The sequence below is a fragment of the Geospiza fortis genome, unplaced genomic scaffold (genome assembly GCF_000277835.1).
Source record: "Geospiza fortis unplaced genomic scaffold, GeoFor_1.0 scaffold118, whole genome shotgun sequence".
In the NCBI taxonomy this organism is placed as follows: Eukaryota; Metazoa; Chordata; class Aves; order Passeriformes; family Thraupidae; genus Geospiza; species Geospiza fortis.
The window spans coordinates 105,229-112,221 of NW_005054380.1; the positions used below are offsets into that span (position 1 = coordinate 105,229).

At 40.3% G+C, this 6,993-nt stretch overlaps 1 protein-coding gene across 1 annotated transcript in view; it reads left to right on the plus strand.

Moving 5' to 3' along the window:
- STAG1 (stromal antigen 1) overlaps positions 1 to 6,993 on the plus strand; it is a 113,492-nt gene that overhangs the window by 42,711 nt on the left and 63,788 nt on the right. The window lies entirely within an intron of this gene.

Genomic DNA, 6,993 nt, shown 5'->3' on the forward strand with positions numbered 1-6,993 from the left:
GTCGTGTCCCACTGGGAAGTGTCTTTGCCCCCTCAGATCAGGTATTTGTGCACACAGGTTCCTCTGTGAGAGGGGAAGAACTTGTCCTCACACTGGGCTCCTCGTTTCAGAGGGAAGCTTTGGTGGGGGCCTGTTCACGGGGGGGAGAGCAGATGTGAAAACAGCCTGTGATAAAGGCACTCAGAAAGAGGAGATAGACCTAAATGGATTTAGTGCAAATATTTACATTGTTGTATCTTACACTTAACTTGGAGCTCAGCCTCCACACTACCTATGTTTATATTTCTGGATTTGAGTCACTTCTGACAGCAGGCAGCCAAAGGCTGCTTCCACACATGCACTGATAAGTTGTAGTTACTCACATTCTGCTCTTGGAGCCTGCTGTCATTGGGAATAATTGGAAAATACAGCCTCTGTGCTTGGCAGTGCTCTGAGAGGCAAACTTAAGAATTAGAAATAAAGGGCAAATTTATGTGTACATATATTGGACACAAAAGATCTCTCTCAAACTTACATTGCACCTGCACCTTGAACATTGAATGTAGTTATGACCATCCCATTTCCTAAAGGATATATAAATTTAGAGAGAAAAACAAAAGAATGTGGAAAAGAATGGCAAATGGAAGAATAATTTTTCATGCAATTCAAATAAGATCCTGGTTTATCAAATAAAATGATCAAGCTGCAGCTTTAGATATAGAATGAGGTACCTTCTGGAGGAGTAGGGGGCTAAACTAATCAGGTTGCATTGATGCAGAGTTCTGTGGAGATGGAAATTACAAATGAGTTAAGAGATGACGGATCTACTATCAGCTGTTAAATCCAGTAGTCACAGTGTGCCTTAACACTCTAGAGCTCAGGAAAACTCTGAACTACTGCCAAATGTGAGAGTTGTGTGATGCTGACTTGTGCTTGCATTCTGCCTAACACCCTGTGCTGATTGCTGAGTGCAGGAATGCCAAGGTTAATTTGTTTCATCGCATCCACCAGGAAGGTTCTTAACAAACATCTGCTTACAGCACGTGTGCAGGAAGCACAGCGAGAGCAGCGCTCACAGAAATGAACCTTGGAACCAGCCCTGGGGAAACAGGTGGGAAATTTCAGCAGAGCATTTCTTGGATGTGTGCTTTTACCTCTCTCCTCCAGTGTGAGTGTCCTCTGTGGGCGCAGACTTCTCCTGCAGCCGGGGTCACCTGGGGCAGTGCAGGGCAGGACGTGGCTGTGGGGCCACTGCAGAGCTGAGGCTTCCATGAGCAAAAGCTGTAGCACATGGCCAGGATCAAACTGCTGCCTCCATTTTTATCCTTTCTTTCAAAGCATTTATATCCGCTATGGAACATATTTTATCAACTTCTTCACATGGAAAGATCTGTTGGTAGGTTCATTCTGTTCTGAAAACTGACCTTTTTTGCTCTATCTGTTTTCCTGGTTTTAATCTGAAAACTTTTCTTGCATATGATTATTGGATATCAGCTCCTTTAAGGAAATGAGAGATCATTGTAGGATTTTGAAAATATCTGTGTTACATAAATGTATGAGTTGTTGCTGGTTATTGATGCCTCATGGAGTTCCAGGGGGTTTGTGAAGCATTACTTGACAGAAATAACATCAGCCCTTGAACAGACACACCAGATCTGTAGTACAACACCTCCCAGTCTGACACAGCAGTCACATTTAATGGTATGTAGTTCTTTGGATCACTCCTGAATTCTTTATTTTTTTCCTTTCTTATTCTTCTGACATTCAGCATAGTCTAAGCAAGTAACAAATTCTCACACATAATTCACATAATTGCAGTTTCAGAATTTCATAGGATCTGTTTTCTTTAAAGTAGGGATGAAGTTTCTATCTCTTTATACTATAAGAATATGTACTTTTCTTTTCAGCAAGGGGAATCCACTGACTGGATTGTCAGTGGCATACATTGTTCTCTTCTTTGTAAAAATGTCTGATTGTCTTCAGTGTATTTCTTCCCATACTTGTAATGAGGGAATAAGTGCCATCACTATTTTCTTCTGGATCAAATAACATTTTGGATTTTAAAAGAGATTAGCAGTTCAAATCATATGAAATGCTAGTTATGTATATAAAGTTATCAACTCCTTAATCTCATTCAGAACTTTGAATTTATAAGTGTAACACAGAATTGCACTTAAAGTGGAACAATTGTCATTGAATTTGAGTATCAGAAATAGCAAGGATTTGATATTAAATTCCACTGTATTTTACAGTGACCCCTATGTTAGAAAAAAACGAATTAATAAATTCTCCCAGATTTACTGAGAACCTTTAATGATGCTCCTTATGGATATTGACAGTATTAATGTTACTGATTGTTTTAATATATACTGATTGTTTTTATATGTACTGATTGTTTTAAGCACAGACTCATGGAATTGTTTAGATTGGAAAAGCCCACTGACACTACTGAATTCAGCCCTTCAGCACTTTTCATGGCTGTACTGTGTATAAGGCCTTCACATTGCAAAGGGATTTCAGAGAATACATTCAGACATGTTTCTGGTTTTGTTGTAGGAGGATAGACTTAGATGAACCATTAGAATTCTTTTTAACAGTAATCTATGATTCTCTGTTTGATAAGATTTTAATTGCACAAGACTGTACTTACTTTTCCACTGAGATTCTTGCTGATTCACTCAGTAAGAGTTCCCTGGCAAAAGCTGCTCTAAGGATGAACTGGCTGTGTGCCTTATAGGAAGCCTCTGTGGTTTGAATATTACTTCACTGGCAGCAGAAGGTGGGCAGTGTAGAGTCCATGCAGCAGGAAATGGGGGATAAATCAGTGAAAGGATCTCCTACATGTGTGGAAATTCAACCAAATATTTAGACTGATGTCTTTCTCAAGTCTTGACCTCTGGTCTCAGCAAAGAGTTTCAGTTTTTAGGGACAGAAATCAATAGAAAGTCAGGAGCCCTAGTGGGGTTTAGGAGTCTCAGCGTCTATTTGGATATGCTTCAACTGCCCCACTACTGCTTCCATTTAAATTAATGATTAACATCTATTGATTCCAGTGAGGTAAGAGCTACTTCAGTGTTCTTACGTGATCGTGAGTGAGCCACAGAAAATGAACTTTTCTACTTGCCTGAGTAATTTTTGGGTAGATTCAGGCAGCTCTCTTCTGGGAACAGTCAGTGGAAGTGCTACAGCAGAGTACCCTGACCCAGGCTGAGCACTGAGAAATCGTGTGCTCCTGGTGGTTTGACTTCAGTCTTTATCATCTGTCACATGGAATTTGTCAGTACCACTTCTCAGGTGATTGAAAAATGCACTTACGGACATTGTAGAAGTGGATTATTTCTTATGATCTAAATTATAAGTGGGGCAAAAGGTACAGGAGTTGCACATTCAATGATATCAAGGGAGATAAATACTGCCCATCCAGCAGTTCTGTAATCACCATCCATCCTCTCAAATGTTTTATTAAACTTGCCCTCTTCTGGCAATTTCAATTAGGTTCTGGAGCTGTGGTCTCCACTATTGAGTTTGAGCTGATGCAAAAGAGCACATTGTGTTTTTCATGTACTTTCCTGGGCAAATTTCCTTGTGTCTTCTTCTCAGTGCCTCTATAAATCTTTCTCCTTTTTCAAACACAGTTCATGTGTTTGAGAGATCAGTCTAATCAGCTACCATGAATTTAAGGTACTACAATTAATCCTCCTTTGGCAGGAGATTGTGGGCTTATTTCATATCCATTCACATCAGTCTTGAGCTGCAATTCTCCCACTGCTTTTCTTTCAGCTTACTCAGTGTGGGCAGGTGGTCTAAAAGAGAAGGGATTAAATTGTCTGTGTAGCTTTGGTGAATAAAGGTCCCTGTGATGACAACTGACCATATAGTATAGGTAATATCCTCCATAGTATATAACAGCAGGAACAGTAACATTTCAGGAGTAAGTGACTGTAAATGGGCTCCTAGAGCTGATGTTTCTCTCATCTGACTTTTCTTTTCCTGTAGAAATCCCAGAGCTGCCGTGTGCAGGAGGCATTGGAGTGTGGCACTTGGTGTGATGGTGTTCCCTGATTGCCAGCAGTGGTCAGTGCCAGGACCTCCTCTTTGCAGCAGGAAAGGCAGTCATGGGACCACCCACATCCCAAGTGTAACCCTGTTTAACTCCTGCTAGTGAAGGCTGGTTGGTGCTCAGACTCAAGGGCTTTTGCATCCTGTAAAGCTCTTGGAGATCTTTATTGTTGCTTTGCTTTTACAGGGCTTACTAATAAAACTGGTTATTCTTCTCACTCTAAATACATGTTTTCAAGCCATTGAGTCCACTGTGTGTTATATTTCCCAGAAATATATCTGGTTTTGTACACAGTTTAGGGTTAATTAAGGTGTATTCATCCAGTTTTGTATAGGCGCCTTTAGTCTTCTCTCATTGAAATTAAGTTTTGTGCTCTGTGTGGGTTTTTTCTTTTCATTCTTAAAGGCCATGTTGGGTGCTGTAATTATTGACAAATTATGTTGATACCTGTTCTATTTGAAAGTTAAGCTGGAATTTGGTCATTAAGGGGAAATATATGTCTGTGAGAAGACTTTTTAAAACACAATGTGTGTGAATAGGTTTTAACTGAGAACTTAGTCCTAAAGTAAAATAGGCTTCTCAGTTTTTAATGGATTAAGACAATTTCAATTCTCTTGACTAAATACAGAGTGAGAGCTTCATGGCAGAGGTAAAACTCAGCCTAGAAAAGGACATGAAGTGATTTGAGTAGGGTAGACTTCAGGGATGCATGCCACCCCTCAGTTGTACTTTATAGACAATCTGTTACATATTAAGGATTCACCTGAAAATGGGAAAATTTTGCTTTTCACTAATCATAAAAAGTATGGGTTTGAATAATGTTGACCACTGCAGTGTTGAAATGTTGTGATGTCACCATGAAATCTGAGTGAAACCTTTGTAGCATACTTACAGTGTTAAATGAATTTGCCAGAAAAACATATGGGGTTGTGCTGTGGTTGAGTGGGGGAGAGGTGGTGGAAGGAAAAGCAGTCAGGCCACAGCCACTGCCTACTGCCAGACAAACAGAAACACTCCTTGTGTTTTCCATGACTTCTGTAAACTGGATCCTGAAAAGTGAGGGAAAGAATGGTTCAGGACAGTGGGTAAGTGCTATTCTCCACTCGAGTGCTTCCTGATGTTCCCTTAGCAGCCCTTGGAGCTCTTGCCCACCCTGGCAGCCCTGGGAGATGTCAGGAGTTTGTCTCATGGTGTGTCCACCATGCCTCCTGATCCCAGAGAACTGCACCACTGTTGTTCGAAGGTGTTGGAAGATCTCCCCAGCCTCAGCTGGGAATCAGTGACACCCTCTGACTGCCCAGGGAGGGATGGTGCTCTCTGGGATCTGCTCATGGCCATGACTGCGGAGAAACTGAGGCTATGGCAGGTTATTAGAAGAAGCCATAAATAGATAAGAATAACATTATAATCAGGGCTATAAACCAGTAAAATAGCAGAGGTCAGTTGGTTCCTCTTTGACTGAGGAGTATGCTGCCAGTGGGAAGAGCAGCAGATACCAGCATGCCATGAGAGAAAGGGACATTCCTGCAGCAGAGGGGTTTTGCAATAGTACCTGTCCACTGCTCTGAGATGTACTGGGAAACTGCTTCGTTTAGCCAAAACAAAACTTTCAGGATTAAGGGAAAGATTAAAATATAGCTACATATACAGATGATTTCCAAGCTGAGAAAATATATTTTCAACTGTCACATGGTGGTATTCTCTTGGGTTCCTGGTTTTATGTTGATATATTGCATTAGTAATTGTTTGTTAATGATATGGAAATTACCATGCACAAATTTAAATTGCCATTGTCAGAACCGAGGTTGACAGTATTACCCGGTATGAAGTAGATAACAAATATTATTCCAGGAAGAAGCAAAAGCAATTCAAGAATTCAGTATTTCATTTGCTGTGTAAAACTGTACCCATACTAACATAGAGAGACTTGGTGTGCTCCGACTGTGCTTGCATGTTTTGAAATGCATATATTTCTAATGCTCTTTTTTAAAGGAATAAAATACCAGAATGAAAACATTTGCATAATATTTAGGATGCTTAAATTATCTTTATTTATCCTTTGTAGAATGACTAATACTGTTAGCTGTTAAGCTGCTTCTGTTATGGTCTGAATTTTGAAGCCATGCAGTGACTCATTAATCCAGTTGAACTTTTTGCAAAACCTGAGAGACTTACTCTTTGTAGTATTAATGATGTTGGGATGGATTTTGTAGCTCTGCAGTTTGCTTAATTTTTCTGAATTTCCTCCATTAACAAAAGAAGATTGTGGAGTGATGAAGAGAAGATCATGCAGCAGCATCAGCAAAAAAAAATCTTTATGTTGCCCTGGGTTCTGTGGTTAGATATTTAAATAGTGTCTAGCTGCAGAGGCAATAATATGTCCAAATATTTTATTTGTACACTGACTGAATTTTGATCAAGACACAAGAATTCTCATTTATAGCTATTGTGTTGTTCTATTTTCAATTTTGGTAACTTTGTTTGATTTACAATGAAAAATTAATCCTATCAACTCCAGTGTTCAGGTAACAAGGAAGAGTGGAAGATCTTCATTAAAGAATAACAGCGATACAGTTGCTGCTTCTGGTGCTGAGCTGGCTCATGTCTTGGCTGAGCTCTTTGGAGCCTTTGGTGTGGAAAACACGCCTCAGTCAGTAAACCATGCTGGTCCTGGGCTGAGCAGTGTGAAAACTCCCAGTGGGTGCATAGAGAACATGGATATCCGTCATCCCGGGCACTCGGCATGGAAAGTGCAGAACCACAGGAGTGGCTGTGAAAATGAAAGATGGTGCTCATTTGATTTTGCAGACAAAATGGAAAGCCTTGGGCAGCTGCAGACATGACATGAGTCCTCCATGGTTATCACTGGTTTATCACTTTTGCTTGGCTGCAAAGAGTGGAAGGATGGAAAATGATACCAATTCCTCATTTGAAAGCACATTACAGGACAAAAG